This window comes from Ischnura elegans, chromosome 1, assembly GCF_921293095.1.
Source record: "Ischnura elegans chromosome 1, ioIscEleg1.1, whole genome shotgun sequence".
NCBI classification, from domain to species: Eukaryota; Metazoa; Arthropoda; class Insecta; order Odonata; family Coenagrionidae; genus Ischnura; species Ischnura elegans.
Genome location: NC_060246.1, coordinates 12,646,117 through 12,670,599, shown reverse-complemented (window position 1 = coordinate 12,670,599; position 24,483 = coordinate 12,646,117). Strand labels below are relative to the sequence as shown.

General features: G+C 40.8%; 1 protein-coding gene across 15 annotated transcripts in view; it reads right to left on the bottom strand.

Moving 5' to 3' along the window:
• The window catches only part of LOC124155779 (glutamate-gated chloride channel), a 661,010-nt gene that overhangs the window by 510,624 nt on the left and 125,903 nt on the right, over nt 1-24,483 (bottom strand). For all 15 annotated transcript variants that reach the window (XM_046529880.1, XM_046529974.1, XM_046529888.1 and 12 more), the window contains exon 2: nt 4,856-4,938. The gene's annotated coding sequence lies outside the window, so the exon portion shown is untranslated. The remainder of the gene's footprint in view (nt 1-4,855; nt 4,939-24,483) is intronic.

Below are 24,483 nucleotides of genomic sequence, written 5' to 3'. Positions count from 1 at the left end.
TTGCGTGTCTGATATTATATTTGTAAATAGTGTTTGAAAGCAAGGAATAACATCTATATTCTTTTAGGCCGCGGAAACATGCCGATGGGCTCAGAGGCAATGGTGCGTACGTAGCTTCTATGACAACTTATATTAACGTTTACCACAAGATAGCTATAAATAATTATTTCCTTAAAAATACCTTTCCTCACTACATAAGGTTTTAACTGCTGACAATCTTTCGTTATGGCTGTAACTGATTTTACAAAGGTATGGAAGCAGACGAAGCTGAAATCCAACGCCTTCCATTTGATTAATACTCACGTATGAGAACGATTTCTAGGTATTTTTCGCTATAAGATGTTAAGTGCATATGAACTTGTTAACTAGTAACCACTGTCGATGTGTTTATATTCATTTTTGCCATAAATTAGTTCATAATTACTGAAGTATCGTATACAGATACGTAGGAAACTTGCCCTTCAGGATAGGTGGCGCCCCTACCGGCCTCAACGGGAAACGGCTTCATTAAATGACCATGCCTGAACGGAGAGTGTCCAGACCTTCTCATATTCTAAGACCGTGTTCTCAACATAATGATGTGGCGTCATGTCTACGCCAACAATCCCCGCGTGTAATTCGACACCTCCACTGCATAAACGCTCAACAATCGCTCACCAATCCAAACCCGCTCATTTAGATAGCCCTTATAGTACTAGATGAGCGGATTTTTATTCGGTGGGTGATTGTTAAGCGTTTATGCAGTGGAGGTATCGAATTTCTCTTTAGAAAGAGTATATCCGTAAATATTTTTGGGGATTCTCCACTCCAGCAACTCCGTTGACTATTGGTAGTCGCCGTAAATAGTAGCGCTCCAGTCGCTAGGATACTTGTTGATGCATCAAAAGGTAAAATTTTGTGGTTGTGCATTATATTCATAACCCGGAAACTGTGCATAAACTCTCTGCTATGGTGATATGTTCGTAAATAGTTGACACGAGATTGATTTTTAGAAGTAAATGAATGCATTCGCTGCGTAATGTATCTCTTGCGGGCAAATACGTATATTGACAAGTATCCTAGCGACTGGAGCGCCACTATTTACGACGATCGGTGGTAATCAATGGAGCCGCAGAAAAGAGAGAGTAGTGGGGCCTCCTGTAGTGATATAAACTCTATGAGTTATACTTCTCATAACATTGATATGATGACACCGTCGAAATCGTGCATCTTGAGAAAGACCTCTAGTATTATGTAAAATTTTAGGTTTTCCCGGCGTATAGATTGATGCTATCCGATAAAGTCGGCGGAGGCGGAGCATTGCTAATAATCTGTCAAAGCACTGCAGGAACAAGTGACTTTGTACGCAGTCACGCGCACGGGTCCAAAGTTAAATACACCAATGGATGAAGTTCGCCATCCCGGCTAAGTCAAATATTTTTTCATGGCGAACTTCATCCTATGGTGTATATAAAAATGTCGAGCCTATGGTCGGTAATGTGGTTCCGCGTGGAACGTAGCAACGAAATTTTCTCTTCATTTATCATGGATCCACAAAGTAGAGCCGCAAACGTGAAAAATGTTACAAAAGAAGGAAAAATACACTTTTGCAATTTATGAGTTAGGACCTTGAAACACCTACCCCCTCTGAGATTTATATTTCTACTTTTGTAATGACATTCCTGCGCTAAATTCCAGGTATAAGTTCTCAAAGGGAAACGATCCGTCGGAGTGAGGAGAAGAAAAATTAAATTGTTGCGTAGTATCCCTTTAAGGTATGCAAACCATTCGTAAATTGTGCGAAACGGGAGGGAGAGAGGCTGAATGCAATTATATTATTCAAGCGTCAGTCGAGTGTTTTCCCTTTCGACGAGACGAGGGCGCCTCCGTCGTCTTTCGCCCTTCTTAAGGCACAAAATCCCCCCAAATTTATTATTTATTTTGCGTTTTTAATAATCTGTATTCAAAGGAAGAACTAATTACCTAATATCCGTGCACATTACAATAACTTCTTTTGGATTACTTCCATACTGCTTTCTCAACGTGGTACCATAGCGGATCTTTGAGCTCATCGATCCTTGCTTTCCTCACACTTTCCTCATGAGTCCGATCGCTCGCAAGAGGGTTCAAAAGAGCCAGCGAGGAGCCAATGGGATCAAATTGAGTGCGGCGCAGCGCAGACTACGGTCTAAAGGCAGCAGCAGCACAGTCTCACAACACATTTTTCATATCACTACGTGTCAAAGATGTATCACCCGCAGTATCATTCATGCGGCGAAAATGATAAGATTTCAAAGTGATATTTCTCATTTCAGACAGTTTAAAAATTAAAAATGTCTCACTAGGCGCCGCCTATTTTACATAAAAAAATTATGAATCACTTTAATTCCAAAATGAAGTAATAATTTCCTGAAAACTGCTTTTGTTAGCTGCAATGAAAAATATTCACTGGACTAATTTGGCCCGTTACGATCAGCTAAACGGGTGAAATTTCATTGCTATCACTTTCTCATGAGTTCATTAGGTATCAACTTCTGATACATAGGGCTATAATTTGACGCTTTGCTTTATCATCGTTTTTGGTATCATCAAATTTTAATATTGAAAGTGATATTGAAATAATGTCACTTTTATATCGCCTAAGCGACGACGTAGACGTCAAAATGACCTACAAAATTGATACCTTGTAGACCTATAATCGACAATTCATGCTTCTTGGGAAGAGATACGAGGTTATTCCTTCAGTGGAAGCGGCGCTTGAAAAAGGCCAATTGCGTTCCAAGGAGATTACTTTTGAAGGGATATAGTTCTATAACTTTTCACGATTAAAAATAAATTTATATGAACAAAGTCCCGGAAGTTTTTGCTCAGACCTCGTCTCTACACCGATAGATATAGAATGCTGCGTCTCATCACTATCCTCAACGAAGGAGTACACCGAAAAGCTACACTGAGGGAATGTCAAAAATAACATGGCTGCCTGTGGTAAACGGTGGCGTTAAGCGTTATGTGTAGTTCATGCAAGATTTTCGTAAGATTACAACTAAAAATCAAGAAGAGAGGCACGTTTTTTTCAACTGGTTCAGTACTATACAAATATCCATCCGCGCACACCCACCGTGCGATAATAGGACGGTTTCCTATTATTTTTTTATTGCCTGAATCGAAACATTATTACTCCTGGAGTACGTATTTCCACGCTTTTAGATTTTTAAATGACGATATCTATTTTTTTCAATTAAATGAAAAGTGAAAATTTTCAAGCGCGCGAAAACGCGACGGCTGAGTAGGAATGCTGGGATAATTCCGCGTGGCGTATTTCTGGTTTCAGCTGTCGCCGTGTGAGGTGACCTTGGGGCGAGGCTTTGAGCGCTGATACGATGCAGCCTGCTAGCAGGTAGCAGAGTACCCTGTTAGCAGGTAGCGCTTCGCTTTAATAAGGATTATTAATGCCTTATCAAACGAAGGAAACTTTCCGACCATAGGCAGTTTTAATAGGTGATTATTAAGAGATGTTTCCTTGTGCTCTGTGCCTCATGCATGCATTAGTAATCTCAGACGATGTAAAACTCCTCTCCACTAGTATAGAAACAGGTTACCTGTGACGTCACGTGGACTGGAATCGCATGAGCGCCAATCTGTTGTTTGGGACAGCGGGAACCAAAATGACGTCACGCGGGGTTTTCCCAGCATTCATACTTAGCCGTCGCGTTTTCGCGTGCTTGAAAATTTTCAATTTTCATTCAATCGCGAAAAATAGATATCGTAATTTAAAAATCTAAAAGCGTGAAATATTCCAGGAGTAATAATATTTTGATTTAGGCAATAAAGAATAATAGGAAACCACCCTATTCAGCCCTTCCGTGGTCCATGGAAATTTAGAAAAAACATATAACTCCATATACCCTTGACTCATAAAATGTTTTGTATAACCGAGTCCATCCCGAGTGGGCACAAGGCATTCTATTTCTAGATAAATGTCGTTCAAGGCCCCATTTGTCGAATACGCGAGCTTATTTAAACAGCCACGAATCGATTTCGAACCACGCCCGGATAATTTACGATTCAGCGTCCTCGTTGTGAATAGAGGTCGCGAAGGAGCGCACGCGACTCCCCACGAATAGAAGAAGAAGCCCTTTCAACCTTCCCTTTTTCGTACGTATACACCTCCACCATAGCCTTCTCTCGCTTCTTCTTTCTCATCGACCCTTCCTCATTCGAGCATCACGCTTCCAGCAGCTTCCTGAGGCCGTGGCTACTAACCAGAACCATTTCATTGTGCCACGGTTACTGGGACATACACTATTTAATTGCAAGCTTTACTATTTCGAATTTTTCCATTATTTCTATCACTCTTTATTCATTTAACCCTTTCTAACCCAGAGCTGTTCCTGGGAGAAATCAAATTTCAAGTTTTTTCATTTTGAAAACTTGAAAATTTTACACCCCAAGATACTTATCCTGGCGGCTAAATATTTCCTCGTTAAAATTTACACTACAAAATAATATTTAGTTTAGATATCTCCTAAATATAGCTGAAAGTTTAAACATTTTTGATGTTTCTTAGGAGCAACATTGGGCTATAAAGGGTTAACATTGGATTTATAATAATCGAGATCTGATTATTTACTATGGTTTCCAAACATTTTTTTTTTCGTGGGAGAGTAACTCAATTAGGTTTTTTTAGTTATTTTTTATGTTATCATACGTGTTCCTATAATTATTCAGCGGTATAGCACATTCAAGTAGCCATGGAGATGTAAAAATCAATTTTCAAAAAGTTAGAAAGATGATTGGTTGATTTTAAAAAATACTGACCCTTAATGCAATAGTAACGAGATATAAATAAATTGAAAAATAGACATCAATTACTTACCAAACTATGGCGACCGGCCTGCGCGCAGCACCACGGAACCACGCTCAGCCGAGTGACAGGAGTGACGCAGGACACAATCAGACCTACACACATAGAAGGAGAGAGTTTCGTCAAAGAAAGAAGGCTCTAATATTTATGTATATTTTTACGAAATTTTAAGTGCACAGACAAGCACGAGAAATGTTTTCTTCTTTCTCAAAATACTTTTTAGTTCAAAATGGTAAGGATTTATGGGTGAACCGGAGTTGGATCCCCTTATTCGCCAATTGGCGCGCACCGCGCGTTATGGTTACTTCATTTTTTTTTCAACAAATCCCGGATTTATATTATTGAAGTGACCCATTTATGAAACGTTCGAGCAGGATTTCGATAGAATCTGTGGATTACAAGAAGAATCTGGATGAATGTTTTTCTAAAGAGGTGAAATATTCTACAGGGTATTTCGCATTGTTGCCTGTAAACGGTCAAAAGTATGTGTTAGATTGGTGTATGAAAGAAGGTTTCATCGTCCAAAATAGAAGTCAAATTCATTGTTTTTTTTCTGTAAAATTATAAATTCATTATTAATCATTTATTTTTTGTGTAATTACAAATAAAATTACGTATTTAAATTGTATTTTTGCAGTAATTTTACATATTTTTCGAAAAGTTTATCGTGCGCCGACCAGGGGGTCCAACTACGGTCGCGCCGGAAATTATTTTAGCTTCTAATAAAAACCAGCCTTCAGAAGTGGAAAACTATCAAGCATTATAAGTCTGTGATAATATAGTGGTTTGAAACGTAATGTATCACTCAATTTATCATTCAATACAACAATCACTCACGGATGAATCTTTAAAAATGGCCACGGAAATCGATGTTAAAGGCTACGAAAAAGCGTTGTATTACAATGAAAAGTTTTGTAAATCCTTCAGCTTAAAATTTTCAATGTAATTCTTCTGCTGACTAATGGGATGTCTATGTATGAATACCCCTTATTATTTGGCGTCATTATCGCCTCTAATTTTTTTAATTACGTTTTACTGTACCTGGGCACGAAGCATGAGAGATTTCGCGAACGAACACAGGTCAGTTATGTGCGCAGATATGTGAGAAACTTCGCTCAATATATTCTTTATTATATCTCTGGAAAAAAGCAAAAAAATAATACGTCATTGAGTTTATCTATCATAAATATTAAATGCCGTTTTAACATGCATTTCCACGGATCATGTCATAAATTTCCCGATAAATCAACTCTGAACGTAAATATCTCCGTCTATGAAATTAAAGATACGTAATTTACAAGTACAAAAAATCCCAAGAAAATCAAGGAAACCCATCTGTTACAGTTAATAGAAAAACATGTATTTCTCATTTTTAATGGCGAATCGGGTAAGCAATGAGTCAAATAATTTTTCAAAGAAGACAAAAACACTGGAAAAATTATTGATTGGTTTCTACTGTTACGAGGTCAATTTTTACTGATACCAATTTCAGCATGTCATTCCTTCGACGCAATGTAAAATGGATCTAGTATTTTACGGACGTGATTATTGATATGGGCTCACAAAAACCAGCTAAAACCGTCGCAGCCACCTCAACACTTAGGTTTTTAATGCCATACCACTTGTGTTGTTTTTTGTGCTATTAACACTATGTGCATTGTCCGGTGATTGTGTGTCTTTGTTTTTAAAAACCAAGAGAGTTTGGTAAGAGTTTAGTGATTAATTTGCTTTCTGGAGAGCAAGTCATGATTCTTAGTGTGTGTCTGGAACATATCATTGACCATCCCTCTCGGAGGCATTCGGGGGGCATATTGGGTGATAGGGTTGTGTTCATCGGTTGTCTTCGCCGCGGATAGATGATTGGGTGATTGAGTGATTGCCTTTTGCTGAGAGAGAGACAGTAATTTCTCACCAGCCGCGTGATTGTGGCCTATGTTCTTTGCGGGGGGCATAGGTTCTTTGGAAGAGCACTTCTGGTACGTAGTGTGATTGCTTTCTTCGAGCCCGACATCCGAAAACTGGGCATGAAATCAGTTAACGAATACCACCGTCTCTTCAAATCAATGGTTTTCGAGTTAACTTCGTGAAATGGTGACATGGTAAATTCAAGAATAAACTTTGTTACAATTCACACGGTATTTATTTTTTTTTAACTCCACCGGTTTCGACCTTTTCAGGTCATTATCAAGAGGTAAAAAAAAGGTTCTTTTATCTGATGATAATGACCTGCAAATCCACCCCATCTTCTCTTGTTGAGTGAGTGTGTTATCAATTATTAGTTGTTTCCCTTTCGAAGTTATTACAGCATCTTCCAGTCCGATTCGTAAGCCGTATAGCTCACCAACTAATTACGGTCTAACTTCTTTCTATTCATACTTCCGCTTCTTTTGGTCTTCTTTCATCGCAGTGGCTTTGCAGTGAAAACTAGGTTCATAAACAATATTAATTTTCTCTGCTTACATTGGGAGTGCGTGTGTGCCTCTTGAATGAGTGCCGTGAGATCCACGCGACAGTCATCTTACACCAGAGGGAGTAAATATGCCGTTGCGGGCTCAGCGAAACGATCCCCACCGCTTAATTCCCCGTCATAAACTACACGGGGAGAGATTTCCTCAGGCATTCATTTGGCGGCTTTCCTTCTGCAGTCGCTCGTTTCCCTCGACGCATAACTCTCGTTAAAGCTGTAGATATGAAGATCTCTTCAGCCCAACTATTTCTGAAGACATCCCGCGAGAGTATTAAACAGATGTGTCACGGCATTGTGAATAGTCTAAAGTTATCTTTTCCGCCACAATAGGTTGGTTTCCTTTTATTTTTTTATTGCCTAAATCGAAAGATTATTACTCCTGGAGTACGCATTTCACGCTTTTAGATTTTTAAATGACGATATCTATTTTCCGCGATTAAATGAAAAATGAAAACTTTTCAAGCGCGCGAAAACGCGACGGCTAAGTAGGAATGCTGGGAAAACGCCGTGTGACGTCATTCTGGTCCCCGTTGTCGGCGTGTGAGGTGACCTTGGGGCGAGGCGTTTTTAGCGCTGATACGAATCAGGCTGCTAGCAGGTAGCGCTTGGCTTAAATAAGGATTATTAATACCCTATCAAACGAAGGAAACTTTCCGACCTTAGCTAGTTTTAATGGGTGTTTATTAATAGATGGTTCCCTGAGCTCTGTGCCTCATGCATGCATTGGTAATCTCATAAAACATAAAACTCGTATCTACTCGTATATAAATTAGGTCCCTGTGACGTCACGTGCAGTGGCATCGCATGGGCGCCAATCTGGCCTTTTTCAAATCGGTTAAAATTGACCATTCCCATTCGTCTAAACTGGAATTTCTAAAACCAAATAATTTGTATATTATGAATACACTAATGGTGGGTAACGAATCGCGATCAATGCCTTTCGTTTTCTTTGATGAAGGAAACTACCCTATTCGATATAAGTCGATGTGCATTTAAACAAAGCACGAGACGGTTTGATTCTATCGCTAAATCTCTCCGAGTTCCTGAAGTTGATAATTGACCTTAATGCAATATTTGCCACAATCCTCATATGTCAACAGACCCTTGGCTACATGCAGAACGTCAACCTCAGATGAAATGTTATTTATACGAGAGCGCGCACCGACTTCATCTCAAGGGGCCAAGGTTGAAATGGCGAAAGCCTAGATCACCTGATGGATGAGATGGGACTGGTTGGCTGAGTATGGCTATCGTGTTTGTTTTCGCGTTTCACTTATTTTGATTGGAATTTGACTCCCAATTTATAGAGTACCTACTCTCAAAGACGTAAAAGTTCCAGAGTTTGAGTGAAATATAATTGTAAGATGATGCTTTGCCCACTATTCCATTTCAAGGTATTCCATCTAGACATGTAGTTTTACATGTATATCCATTGAAAATATTGAGGGTAGGAGATCATTTTGGACGATATAAAGTCATTCTTTGCCAGCGTTTCGAAGTTTAATAAATTCTATCTTAATGACTGCCAACATAGAAATGATAATATGAGGTTTAAATATCTATATTTGCCCATCTTTTTCCCCTATTCTGGCGTCCGTTTTATCAAGTAACCAGGTAAAGATAATAAGATAAACAAATCATAATTTGCGCCTGAAGATGATGGTGATTCATTGAAACCCGGGTCAGGCTCTGATATAAAAAATAAGTGGTATAAGTAAATGTCTGATATCCAGGAAAACTTACAATGGAATACCACAAAGTAAATCAAGAGTTGGTGAATATTGGAGTAGGCCTCATTGTGAATCGAAGAAAGAAGTCCGAGTTCGGAGGGAAGACAGGCCTGAGTGCTTCCATGTGAACCTACCCATGAGAAAAAATAATTAGAAGGATTTAATGATACTGATGTCGGGGTTTTCAGTTTTCATCATTTGATTACTGCAGTGCCACCGCGAGCGCTGTCGCCTATATTTACTCCTAGGGAGGATATTGACGAATCGAAATGAATTGTGAATAATTTTTGGGGAAACGAACGCAAAAGGCCGAAGCGAGTTTCTTTCATTCACGTAACGCAATTTTCTCCTCCGTCCTTGCTAGCCTATTGTCTCGGGTATCGTTTCCACTCTAGCCCACCAGGCGGCGGCAGCAGCAGCAGCGGCGGAGAGTGCCCGTAATCAAATTAGCATCCCCCGCCCCTCCGATTCGACAGACTCCCGGAAATGCGGTCATGACGTAACAAAGGGAATCTGAGGGGGGCTCACTTGAGAGAGGGGAGGAGGGGGTCGGCGGGCAACCCCTCTTCTCCCCTTTCCACCCTCTTCACCGCCGCGTAGCAGACACCCAGGCAGGAATTAAGTTATCGCGCCGTCATTTGCAATCAGCGCAGAGACAGCTCCAGAGCAAATACAAACAGCGAATGCACACACTCGCATCAGCCAGCCGCCTTTAAAGCCGTATTTTTAAACGTCCAAGGAGACTGCCAGAGCTGTCGACTACTACGCTCGACTCGTGACTGTGGACAGCGACTACAAAAAGGGTACGAATAGATTTTTAACGTGATCGATCTTGATTCGATGTATATTAGCGAAATTGAATAAGTTCAAGTTTTTCACTCGCCTAACTCAAGTTGAAACGCAGTAATAACTAATGGCTGTGGAAATATTGCACGTAGCAAACGTTTCCTCAACTACACAGGTTAATAATACAGTTTAAGATTGCTTTCTATATTTATTACTAACTAGCAGGCCATCCGATGTTGCTTGGGGAATATATTACTCATGGAAGTGGGTAACTTGGAATTTATGATCAAATAGCAGGATCTTTAGGTAAAGGAATGAAGCAGGTGTGGAGACGGTGAATGGGTATCCATTTCTGTATACCGCGAATAAGATCAGCCTCTACCCCGCTCGATCACTGTGTGTGCATGTACGTGCTTGGACCAAAAATGTCGCGTGAACGCATACCGCAGTGAAATGGGCTACACCGAGATGATCAGTGGGTAAGTGTAGAATCCTTTGAGTAATTTTTCCCCGTGAAAGTATCAATAGGTGTGCCTAACCGATTGGGCGTCCAACCACAGAAGTTTTATGACGTGACGTAACAAACGGTAATTAACACAACGACGCAAATGACGCGTCGGACCCAACAAGTAGCACTACGGGGTTTGAGAGTAATAATAATAATAAAATGTCTTTATTCGGGCGAGGTTGAGACTAAGAAGTCCCCTCTTCCACCTAACCCCTCCATAGCTTCAATGCAAACATATTAAAAAATAGTATATAAACCTTTACAATACAAAGGATATACAATGTATAATGTTTGTGAAATGTCAAAAATATAAACAACTATTTGTGAAAATTTTGTGTAAAATAGATTTCTGTTCGTGGGAAAAAACTTGAGGATAAGGGTGTAGTATCCTTCAGTGAAAAAACCCACTGCAGGGAAACGCCCACCAAAGAAGGGGGGCGTGAAAAACCTGCGAAACCCTACTGAGTGATAGCTTAAGTCGTGTTATTTGTAAAATACAACATAGTTAATGAGGTACAAAGTAAACACTAATATTACACATGCAATTAAGATATAAAATATAACTTATATATATACAAGCATTCAGTGATACATATCACTTTGTCATAGGCGCTGCTCAGTGTCATGTATATTTACCAGCTAGCTGTGAGGAATTATATCTATGAGGATAACCTATATCAAATTTTAATTTCTCATAAGGAGAGGAGATGAAAATATTTCTTTCTCACCCCTGATATTCTTTTTTTCAGCCATTACAAAGCGTATTGACACCCCTGTGATTCTTCTATATTGATAATGGTAGCGAGATATCGTTCTGGCACTTCTGTCATGGCAGTCGGCGTGTAAAACCACGTTCATTACCTACCTCCTGTGCTGAGAATCGAAAATTTGAATACCGAATCCACTATTCCAAAATATTTATCAATCAGGTGAACAATAAAGGACCACAAGTGAGAAATAAAATAGACCTCCAAGTCTCAAGTACAGGTACAATCTTAGCAATAACTGTTTTCATGGGCGTATCTATAGTGGGTTCAGTCTGTGCCGTGGCTCAACCACGCGATATCCAAGGGGCCCCAAAGTTCAGCTCTTTTTCAATAATACATTTCGCCATGTTTGCATTGAATTCATTTTCTTGAGCTCACATTGCTATTCAAATTTCAGCACAAAATATAAGGGAAACTCTTTGGTGGACTTAGGGGAGGGAACTCCCAGACTCATAAAAAAGTAAACAATATTTTTCATAAGGTCATCATTACGTTCGTTTCGTCTTGTTATTTACGAAACCTAAATTAATTTAATCTCATATTTATAACTTTCATATTAAAAGAAAGATAATATTTTGTAGAGTAATTTGGCGGATGAACCGGTGAGAGCTAGTAACCAATACGCGTGTTATGCGTCCAGTAATGTTCGGAGAGCGCAACAATAGAGCCATGCGTATTACGGAGACTACAGCTCCAGCTAACTTTCGAATGGTTTTTTCTCAGAAATAGAAAACCTTAGAGAAAAGAAAGGCAGTGAAAGTTTTGTTAATAATTTCCTGATCTAAAATTTCGGTCTGAGCTTAACGTTAAACTAACCGTTCGGCCGAAAAATGCAAAAAAAAAACATTTTTGTGACCTTTGAAGTTGAATAAAATTGTTACCACACACGGGACCGATGGGGACTATTCAGGATTTCATAAAAGTGGTATCCCTAATGTTCATGCAAAATTTCAGCTTGTTGCGAATTTATGCTAGGGTCAATGTCTATTTTGACCGAGCTATATTAACGAGAGGCGCCATGGGGACCACGGCTTAACTTCCCATCAGACGACCGGAGTTCTGTACTAGAAGTGCGGGTAGTACGGGTAGGAAGCCAATTCTTAGGCCCTCACACTAATCCGACCACAGCGTATTCTATCACTTTGCAATCCAATGATTGGTATAATTTCTGAATAAATATTGTAACTGAAAATTACTATAAATTTTAACCATATTAAAATAAAATTATTACACAAAAACAATGTTTTTTTCCTCGTGTTATCAACTATGGGTCTGATTTTTCTCCTGAATTCGAATCTGTAATTATTGTTTTCGGACCCAGATAATTTATTTAAGAAATGAATAATTTTTTTGCAATATACAATCCTTGTATTTAAAATGGGCCATATTTAGGAAATGGAAATGAGAGGATGCAAGCGCCCTCCGACTGGGGTGGAGAGTATGGCCAACCAGGTCAACTGCGCCGTCTGCTATTCAGAGCCACTATTGGGTTGGGGTCCTCATAATTTTGATGCGAACCCTCTGGCCTATGTTGTCCTAGAGGGTCGCATGACTTCATTCATATATGCAACGCTAAGAATTATAATCGTATCATATTTACATAAAATTTGTCGTAATAACTAGGGATGGTCGGATCGGATACCTCGGATCCAAATATACGCGGATATTGCCCTTCATCGGAAACATCGGATCCAAAGTCGCGGAAGACATCGAATCTGGATCCGAAATTTTAAATAATAGCTTCAGTGAATGCAACGCCCCATTAGGGTGGAAAGAGTTCCGATTCTCTCTTCAAATGTGCCGCCGCATGCGATTCTTGTCCCAAAACACTGGTCAGTTGTTTATCCGAAGATTTTTCCCATTTCCATTTCCAAACCCAAGCGTAACAGTTTAGGTCCTGAGCATGTAAAGATGTTTCAAAAAAAACTTGAAAGCCTATAAAAATATTAAAATGTGCATGAAAATCTAAAAAGCATTCCTTCGATTGTACGTACCCAGAGTAAACTTGAATAATTACTTCGTTTAATGGCAGGAATTTGAAATTGCATTTGGATCCGAAAATATCCGATCCGAAAGATCCGTTTCCGAAAATCCGATCCGAGTCCGGATCCGAAAAAAATCCTGGATCCGCCCATCCCTAGTGGTAACCTGTTTGAATTAAGGCAACTTTATGAGTAAAATAATCTTTACCCCAGAACTTAAAAAGAACTATAACAATCGCAGAATGAATAAGATAATCCCCAAAAGAAATCCAGGAGTATTTTATCATTCGTTGCGGTACCCATTCCTCACATTTTGATATGCTGTTTAATCCTCCCTTACATACTATACGACGTGACGTGTGACACTCTCGTTCTCTCTAGTATATAAGTTCCCGGCCACTCCCAGAACAGCTGGAGAGATGAAATTCGGCACACAGGAGGGGGGCCGGAAATATCCGGAGGGAAATTCCGATAACCCGAGATTTTCCATCGCCCGCCACAGTTACGACGTGGCAGAAATTTAGCACTTTTTCAGGGTGTGTTTTTGGATTTAATTTTAATGCTCCCGAATTGAGCATACCGTACGGATGGTTGTTGTACGTTACGCTATGTACCTATAGCTACTCTAAATATACTTTCAAAACAATTAACTGCAGTTTTAAAAAGCGTATTTACCAATTTAAAATAAATGTTATTCGGCCATATTAGGACGGCCTCGATGATACTCTGCCTGGCTTCAGCTTTACCCCACGGGTGGTGCACAGTGATTAGTTGATTGAAAAAAAAATTCACTAACTCTGGATTTACTTTTTGTGGTATTCCATTATAAGTTTTCGTGGATATCAGACATTTATTTAATGCTCGTGAACCAAGTGCGGCTACTCAAGAAATGTTATACAGAAAGTTATCCATAAAGAAAAATAAATGGTATATAATGGTATTGTCCGATATCCAAGAAAACTGATTAGTTGATTGGCTTGTTGATTTTCGCGAATGAAATTTTTTGCGATTTCATTGATATTTATAGTTTTTTGCGTGAGATTTTTGCGTCTGAATGCCTTTCTCAACTGTGGCGAAAAAAAATTATGAATAGAAACACCTGTGCTCTAATGATACAAAGCAGCATAAAGGATGATAGCGGATAAATTCGTATTCGCGAAAATCAAGAGGATACCGAGAGATCATCATTCCATTGTTCTGAGTTGATGGTGGACGTGCGAGCAATGATCTCCATCTGCCGGGGTCTTCCTGAACCTCAACCCACACCTCCCCCTGCGCACCTCACGAGGGGAAATCGAGGAAAGGACGCCTCCACCCCCACCCCCCAATCTGAGCTCTCGCTGTCCTTAAAACAACAACAACCACCGGCGGGAGCAAAAACAAGATCATTGCCCGCCGCGCAGTGTCCCCAACATCGGCGCGATTAAAAATAGCGGAGCTTCGAGAAAGAGAGAGAGCGCGGCCAGGAGACGAGGAGCAGGGTGACGGAGAGGCGCGGGCGGATCTCGCCTTCGACGGGGGCCTCGCCTCGCGGTGGGGGCGATTGGGGGGCCGCACCCGGGGTGCGCTATTTTACATCGACATAAGCTCTAATTGGAAAGAGATAAAAAGTGAGATTTTTCAAAAAGCCCACACCCTGGCATGACACCAAGGGACACGTACGAGAAGAGCGTGATTTGTGTTTTCAATCGACTGAAATAGGGTAGTATCCTTCATCAAAGAAAAAGAAAGGCATGGATTGCGATTCCTTACCCATCATTAGTGTATTCATAACATACAAATTATTTGGCTTTGGAAATCCCAGTTTACACGAATAGCAATGGTCAATTTTAACCTCATTTGAAAAAGGCCAGATTGGTGCCCATGCGATTCCACTCCACGTGACGTCACACGGACCTAGTTTCTATACGAGTAGATAGGAGTTTTACATCGTCTGAGATTACCAATGCATGCATGAGGCACTGAGCTCAGGGAAACATCTTTTAATAATCACTTATTAAAACTGCCTATGGTCGGAAAGTTTCGTTCGTTTGATAAGGTATTAATAATCCTTATTTAAGCCAAGCGCTACCTGATAGCAGCCAGCATCGCAGCGGCGCACAATATCCTCGCCCCAAGGTCACCTCACTTGCGGCAGCGGGAACCAGAACGACGTCACACGGAGTTTTCCCGGCATTCATTCTTAGCCGTCGCGTTTTCGCGCGCTTCAAAATTTTCACTTTTTATTTAATCGCGAAAAATAATTATCGTCATTTAAAAATCTAAAAGCGTGAAATACGTACTCCAGGAGTAATAATCCTTCGATTTAGGCATTCAAAATATATTAGGAAACCACCCTATTAGCAGTTACAACTGGATGATGAAAACGGAACAAGGGTATGTTAACTAGGCGATTCAGCATGGAGTGAGAAAATGCTGTGCTTGTGCACATGAAGTCAAAGTTTTGAATCAAATAGGTGCATAAAAATATGGCCGAAAGCGTCTGTATCGTTGATAAGATTTTAATTAAGATAATTGTGCAACAACCTCTTGGAGATGCGAAGAATGAACCTCGACTTATTAGGCATCAGCAAATGTAGTGGCCCCAAGAAGGAGACTTTTGGATTGGAAGCTACAGAATGATACACACATGGTCGCTTAATGGTAGTGCTGGAGTAGGCATAATGCTTATAAATAGCGCCGGGATGCGCGTCAAAAGCTACCTGCAGTTTATTGACTGCAATAGCAGTTACAACTGAATGATGAAAACGGAACAAGGGTATGTTAACTAGGCGATTCAACAAAAAGTGAAAAAATGCGAGGTTGTGCACATGAAGTCAAAGTTTTGAATGAAATAGGTGCAGAAAAAAATGATCGAAAGTGTCTATATCGTTGATAAGATTTTAATCAAGATAATTGTGCAACTACCTCTTGGACGTGCATCGTCATTGTTGTCTGTTGAGAATAATTAAGGTGGTGCAGACTTCTCGCGGCTGGGCTTAAAGCCACCGAGTGCGTCCACCGGGTTGCGGAATTGTGGGTCGACCTTTAGATATAGAGGTTAGCTGCGAGATAAGAGAGTTCTCTCGTCGAATAAGCAGTCGGGGACAAAAAGCGGCGGTATTCTGAGGGGGTATTGGGCTACCCTTGGGTAAGGTAGACCATTTAAAAGATACCAAAACCTGTGAAGATACCGTGACTTGGCGACTGGGGGCCGCCAACAATTATGCCTCTCATCACCCGGGGGAGAGGGCAGCAGCTCTTCTTCTCATGTGCGAAGGTGGAGACCATACTGGTCGGTACAGCGACACACATTCCACTACGGGCGTGGTAACATTTACTTTAACGGCTGTAGTACTGCGATGTGGAAGGCAAGGGGAAACCACCACATTATCATCCCGAGGAGTCACAGCTACTTCACTCAATTTATATAATGACATGATGGAATTCTCTCGAGTAAAATATTCCGGAGGTAAACTAGTCCCCAATTCGGATCGTCGGGCGGGGACTACTCGAGAGGGTACATCGGTCAAAGAATAGAATGTTAAGGATAGAAACATGGAATGTTACATCACTTCGCAACTGCGGTAGGTAAGAGAGCTTGAAGGTGGAGATGCGAAGAATGAACCTCGACGTATTAGGCATCAGCGAAATGAAGTGGCCCCAAGAAGGAGACTTATGGAGTGGAAGCTACAGAATGATACACACATGATCGCTAAATGGTAATGCTGGAGTAGGCATAATGCATATAAATAACGCTGAGATGCGTGTTAAAAGCTACCTGCAGTTTAATGAAAAAATAGTAATGGTGAAGATAGATACTAAACCCGTAGCCATTGTAGCGGTACAGGTTTACATGCCTACGTCAGATTACGAAGATGAAGAAGTAGAAGACTACCAAGATATAGCGGAAGTTATCAAGCAGGTAAGAGGGGAAGAAAATCTTATTATTTTAGGTGACTGGAACGCCGTCGTCGGCGAAGGTCAAGACGGAATAATAACTGGGAAATATGGGTTAGGTAACCGAAATGAAAGAGGAGAAGGGCTACTTGAGTTCTGCACGGAGCACAGGCTAGTGGTTGCCAATACTTTATTCAAAAATCCCCTGCGAAGAAGATACATGTGGAAGATGCCAGGAGGCCTTAGAAGATTCCAAATCGACTACATTCTGGTGAAACAAAGATTCAGGAACCAGGTGAAGGACTGCAAAAGTTATCCAGGGGCAGATATCGATAGTGACCATAACTTACTTATGATGAAATGCCACCTTAAATTTAAAAATTGTAGAAAGTCGTGAAAAATATATGGCAGGTTGAAAGATTGAAGGAGGTTCAGCAACAACTGGCTTTTAAAGAAGCTGTAGAAAAAAGAATAGGGGAGGATACGACCAATAAACCAGTGGAAGAAAGTTTAAAAAAAACCATTAGAGGTGGTCTGCAGGCGGCAGCGGAGGAAGTTCTTGGTAAAAGAAGGGTCGTTATGAAAAAACCATGGATCACGCAGGAAGTATTAGATCTCATAGAAGAAAGAAGAAAGTACAAGGCTGCGAAAACAGAAGAAGGGCAAATGTTACCAGATAATAAGGAACGAAATATATGGAACGAAATATGTCGTAAAGCGCGGAAGGCTAGAGAAACGTGGATGAAAAATATCTGTGAAGACGTAAAAAACAATCTTAAGCATGGAAAAGTAGAGGCCGCCTATGGGATAGTGAGGAACTACTTTAAGGAAAGGGGCGTAAGATGCAATACCCTAAGGGACAAAAACGGAGAACTATTGATTGAAAACGAAGAAAAAGGGAAGAGATGGAAGGAATATCTGGAAGATTTGTACTAAGGAAGCAGCCTAAGAACGAATGCTATTGAAAACGAGAGGGAAGTGGATGCCGATGACATGGGAGCCCCAATTATAAGATTAGAATTTGATGCGGCTGTAAGAGGCCTTAGAGTAAATAAAGCGTCTGGCACTGATGATATTCCCGCAGAGCTAATTAAAAATACTGGAGAGAAGACGTTGAACCACCTGTACAAAATCATTAGTGAAATGTATTTGACAGGTGAGATACCAAAGGACTTCGAGAGGAACATTATAATCCCTATTCCTAAGAAGGAAAGAGCGGAGAACTGCGAAGTTTTTAGGACCATAAGCCAAACTACGCGTTCGTGGACTTAAAGAAGGCATTTAACAACATGGATTGGAGCACAATGCTTGGAATCCTAAAAGAAATAGGGGTTCTTTACAATGATAGAAGAATCATCCGAAGTTATACAAAAACCTAGTAGCGATGATAAAATCAGGGCCCAAAATAGCAACTGAAAATAAATACAGAGAAACCCAAGATATTAGTATGCAGCAGAAGAGAAGAAGTCAAAGACAGAAGTCATTAAGATAGGGAAGCAAACACTGGTAGAGGTGGATTAATTCTGTTATTTGGGATGTAGGATCACTAGTGACGGAAGAAGCAAGAAAGAAATTATCAGCAGAATAGCCCAGGCGAAGAGATCATTCCACCAAAAGAGAGACCTGCTTACAGCCGGAAACTTAAATGTGGAAGTAAAGAAACAATGTATAAGAACCTACATTTGCAGTATGCTCCTATACGGAAGTGAGGCATGGACAATGACCGCAGCGGAGAAAGCAAAGATAGAAGCCTTCGAAATGTGGTGTTACAGAAGAATGATGAAGATCAAATGGATCGACCGAGTTTGTAACTAGGAAGTCCTAAGAAGGGTAGGAGAGAAGAGAAGCCTCATGAAAACCTTAACAAGGAGACGGAATGACCTTATAGGCCACATCTTGAGACATGATGGCCTGATGAAGACAATCGTCGAGGGACAAGTGGAAGGCAATAACGGAAAAGGAAGACCTCGAACAAAATATATGGAACAAGTAAGGAAGGATGTGAAAGAGAAGAAATACGTAGGTGTGAAAAGATTAGCTGATAGGAGAACTGATTGGAGAGCTGCGTCAAACAAATCCTAGGATTGTTGACCAGTGAATATGATGATGATCCAAACTTCCGTGTATGGTAACTTCCTTAAAGCAGTCCATCTTACGAATCTTCCCTAAGCACACGCATAACAACTGTTTCTATAATCCCAATACTATTGTACGGCGACTGCAATTCTACGGAGATCATCAATCTCCTAAAGATAAGTGAAGCGTATAAACTTAAGTCCGATTACGGAATTTCTTTACATTGATCAGAAACGACGAAGTTTCTAAACTAGGTGTTAAGAACTCAAGCAATTCCTTCACAGCGAAGACGTCAATTCTAGCTCCGCGAAAAGCTACCTGGATGAAGGTCACAGCAGTGCCTTTCAACCCAAGATTTCCAAAAGGACGCAAAGTGGGCGCAGTAGAACAGATTGGACCACATAGATACTAAAGTATTTAACCTAACGAAAAGTACTTGTCTAATGCCACACTTATTTATTCCAACCAACCAAATGGCATTAGGTTCCAAAACCAAGGTTTTGGGACATTTTCAAGGTGAAATTGAAAATGGCCATTATGTGCCGAAACCTGGGACGGTAGTTTCACCGAATTACGCCGAAAACTTTGTCTCTTACACGAACTTAAGTCTCGTCATTACTAAATGATATCAGCTGTCAACATATTTTTCCATTGCACACTCACCCCAGCCCTAATCTCCGACTCTACGACACTTGTCCTACGCTCAATCCTCCTCCCATGTCGTCACGGGCCGCTACTGCAACCAAAATGTCGTGACGGGAAGACTTCTACTTACTTAGTACTTAGGGGATAAGGTTTCCGAAGGGAGAGCGAATCAAATACTCTTTGGGAGTTACTATACTCAGCTTTTATTGTTCTTTGATATTCAGTCCTTACACTTGCACGGGGGGATTTAAGGCTGGCGCGCACGGAGGCGGGAGTCTGGGGTATCAAACTTACGTGATGGCGAGTTGGGAGAGGCGATGCTGATGATCAGGGTCCTGGTCGTACCCGGTTCGAGTTCCACAGGAGTCCTCGTTCGAGATCTACCGTAGCTCCCGCGTCAAGGTCCCGAAGAGGAGGAGAATCGCAGATGTCCCCGAACGACGAACTCGTTCTGCCCAAGCACTCCGCACTCACTGTACTGCCTAAAAACTCTCCCTCCGCGGGACAGAATTTCTGCCCTATATATCTAGTTCCTGGGGGTGCGGGTGGCAGGAAGGGGGTAGGATCGGGAGGGGGGTAGAGTACCCTAGTGCATGGTCCGAATTCTCAGAAATGCTCCTTGGACCCACGCACCCCAGGGCGGGAAAAGTAGGGTCACGCCTCCTTGCCCGCCTCGCAGAGTATCTTCCGATCACCACACCATCCTCACCCCTCCCCCCTCTTCCTCGCGCACAAATACCGCTGATCAACGGGTTTCCTTTCGATGTAAGACCTTATGATGGAGTAGCAACCGAGACCGTCGATAGAATTTTGTAATAAAACTCTGGGAAACACAAAATTGCATTCATACATTAATATGGAATGATTCCATCGAATATAAGACCTACACGATACGTGTTTGTGTTGCTACAGCTTACTGTTTTTTTTTCAATTTACTTTAAGGGAACAGTTGTGTTCCATCGGTAAATATGTTTCCTCCCCAAACAGAAGAAATGAAAACATGTTGCCCTCGCCACGTGCATTTCTTTCCCTTGTCTTTCCTTTTCTGCCATCACGCAGGGTCTTTGCACTCTTCTCGGGACCCTTCTGTCTTGATAATAGCGGCGATGTTAGTGATGGAAAAATAGATTTCGATTAAATTTGAGTTTTAATGGTGAAATGTCGATGAAAACGGGATCAAGGTCACTACCGGTGTATGATAACGTCATCCGTCGCATGTGAAATATTTTTCTCTAAGTTCGGTAACATTGGAAAGGCATATTGTGAATTTTGAGTGTTTATCGAATTATTAATAAACACGTTTTTTTCATAACATATTTTTCAATGAGGAACTGTCGATTTTTTCGATTGATCGATATTTTGGTTCAACTTTTGATTTTGGTTTTATAGTCGAGCCTATCCTTTCGATTTAAAATCGATTTTGACCGGCCTTTTTCTACCACTAATGCCTCATTCACATAACGATTGTTCCAGCGATTGTCGGAACTATCGTGCATTCACACGACGATGGTTTAAACCTGTGCTTCCCTCTAGTGCTGACATCTAAAGTGACCGGGAAATTGACGGTTAGCAAAGCTGTTGAGGTATGCAGGGACAAGATATTACTGTGTTCGACGCGTATTTACCGAAAAAATTTTTTTCCGCCAATATTCTTCCTTTCTAGGACAAATCCGTGAAAAAATAGAGTGAAGAGAGCTTCACGAACTTTTCATCCTTCTCTTGTCGCTTCTTTAACCGGTCTCCCAGGTCTCGCCTAACCATCGTAAAGTGGCAACGTTCGGAACTACGTCAACTAATGTCAGGACATGCATTCACACGGCTAGTTCGGCCAACTATCGTTAGGACTATCGCTCGGACAATCGTAATGTGAACGAGGCATAAAAGAGAGATATGGTTTCTGATCCGCTATCGCAGCAGTGTACTTTAACTTGCAAATTCGGTTTTGGGAGAAGGGAGCGGTGTTTGAGTCAGGTGGGGCCGTTGTAGGAGGGACAGTAAGCGGGGTGGGGAGGGGGTGTGTGCGATTCGGGGAAGGAGACTCCCGCCCCAATGAATATTTCACGTGGTGCGACGGACCGGCAATCAAGTCTCCTGCCACCGACAATCCGCTCACAGAGGAGAAGAAGCAAGTCGCCCGACAAGAAACACTCATTAGTAATTACTGAATACAGTGACGTAAACCTCTAGCTAACTAAAATAGTCTAAATAACTGAATTATTTGTGAATAAATCCACATTGACTAAATGCGTCCTTTTTAATCCATACTATTTATTTTCATCAAAATTAAGTAAATTGAATTTTTTTCTCTTGAAATCAATTTTTAACGTCTATTTTTGTCCTGGAGTGTAACTCTTAAAGAATTAAATGCAAAATTTTCGGCAAACGTTTTTATATATTTTTATACGTCCGTCAGGATTTTTTGCAGTGAATATAAATGACTCCGTTGAAAAAAAAGCCCTGATGAATATTTAAAAAATAGATCGAAACGTTTGCGTCGATCGAAAATTTTGCATTTAATTTTTAAAGACTCACACTCCATGACACTGATCAGCATTAAATTTTAGGATTGGCCAAATCCAACGATGAATTCTAGAGTCCGACCGTTCACAATCCTGCTTCACTCGTCGTTGTGGACTGCTTTAGCAGTAGCTACAGAAGAACATTTCGCCGCAATTATCGCCAAGACGATTCGTAATAACAGAGTTGAGAAAACAAATAAAATGCGAAAAGAAATAGTTTAATCTCCTCGTCTCTGTGATAAAATAAAATTGAATTTTAACTTACAGTTCTTCGCTATCGACTCTTATAGTGATTAAAAGTTAAAAACCATCAACTTAGCAAATAGATCGAATCAAGATCGAACACGTTCTCAATCGATTCTTCGCAGAGGTATATAGTCACAGCCAATACGCACAAGACGAGGGCTAGTAGTCAACAGTAATCAATGGCAGTCAACTGTGACGAGTAAAAAAAGACTTCAGAGGTTTCGCGTGTCGAAGATGGGGAGTTTTTTTGTAACCCTTTTGAGTAACATCTGGAGAAAAAAAATTACGCAAATAGTAATTCTGTAAAATTTCTCATCAGAGATCAAAAATTTCCCCCACGTAAGACCGTACTCTGGCGCAGCGGTAGATTCATCAGCTATCTTCGATGGCAAATACTGTTTTCTTCTTCAGGTCGTATGTACAAAGATGCCAAAGGAATTGTTTTCAATATTTTTGTTGCAGACACATGTTGTTATGCCTATATTTGGTGTATTGCGATGATTCGGTCGTTGGTATATCTTCCGAAGCACAGAAATATTTTGCTATTAGTGCTAAGGAAAAAGATTGGATGAAATGAAACGTTTGTAGCAATAATGTTTTGCGTTGATGTTGGAGAAAATCAAAGGCCAACCCCTGAAAAATTACTGTTCCACATAATATAGGTTTAAACTTTAATGATTGAATTAATAAACAGGGTAGAGAAAATCGTGTCACTAAATTTTTACCCTGAATAGCGGATGCCTTAACGAACCAAAATCACTCATGATTAGAGATGCGTGAAAATCGCAAATGCCATAAATACGATATAGATGTGATGTGCGCAAATAAATGCAACACGGATGCGATGACTGGACTTTATGATATTTTTACGCAAATTTGCCTTTTCGACGACAAAATTAGTACATTTTGTGCCGAGCGTAGTTTAAATGCTCCGAAACGAAACACCGCTTAAAGCAACTGACCAGCTGCTAGTTGGCTGGGACTCTACGTGGTCGCGAACTACATGTGGGCACCGGCAAGCTACACCTCCGCCACTATATGTCTTATTCCTTAATTTATTATATAATTATTTAAAATATTCTGTATTTTGCCATATAACTGTGTTTAACTACATTTCATCGTCATCTACCTCATAAAGAAAATTAAAAATAGACGCGACAAAATGCGATAAACTATTATTGAAAGTGCGATAAAATAAAAATGAAAGCACGATTTTCACGTTTGAAGACTGATGATGTTTCAGTCGAAAACGCACCACTTATAAACTACAGAAAATTTTAGCCAAGTGCTCCGATTGGCCACGAGTTTTTCCTGCTGCCGAATGCTGTAGAGGAATGCATAGGCAAACGCAGGAAAAGAATTCGAAGTCATGGGTTGTCCAGAGCGTCCGGCAACAGACCAAACTCGTAGCCAACTGAAGCGCTTGGCTATAAGCTTCTGCAGTTTAAAAACGGTGAGTTTCTGACCGAAACATCATGGGCATTTTTGGTTCCCAGCGATTTGATCGTTGGATTATTCTTCCTCATAGGATAATCCTCTAAAATCGCTGACACAGTAATGGCTTCGCCTGGTTTCGCTATTAATTTGGGCCCTCTTCGCTTCTATAGTGTTGAGGTGTTTTTCCCCGTCCCATCCCTTCCTACCCTTTCCCTATCCCAGATGTGTTGTCGGGCTCCTATCGCGGCGGCGCCTCTTTTCCTTTTCCCTTCCTCTCCAGCTCCTCCCCGGGTGATTGGGCGTATAAGTCTCTGGCTTGGTTCCCGGCCCCGGTGTGTTGTATCCTCGAAGGGCTCCCCGTGAGCCCTCATTCGTTGGCATTAGCAATAGTGGATCGCACAATATTTATTCAGCGCGTAGAAAATCGTTTTAACCTTTGCGCACATGTAATTTATGTGCACCTGGAAAGCCATACGCTCGTCATACCATACAACCTAGGTATTTAAAGGAGCTTACTCGTTTAATATGTTGGTCGTTTACTTTAATAGTCGGGTCCCTTAGTAGACAGTTTTTACAGAAGCATACGTATTTAGTTTTA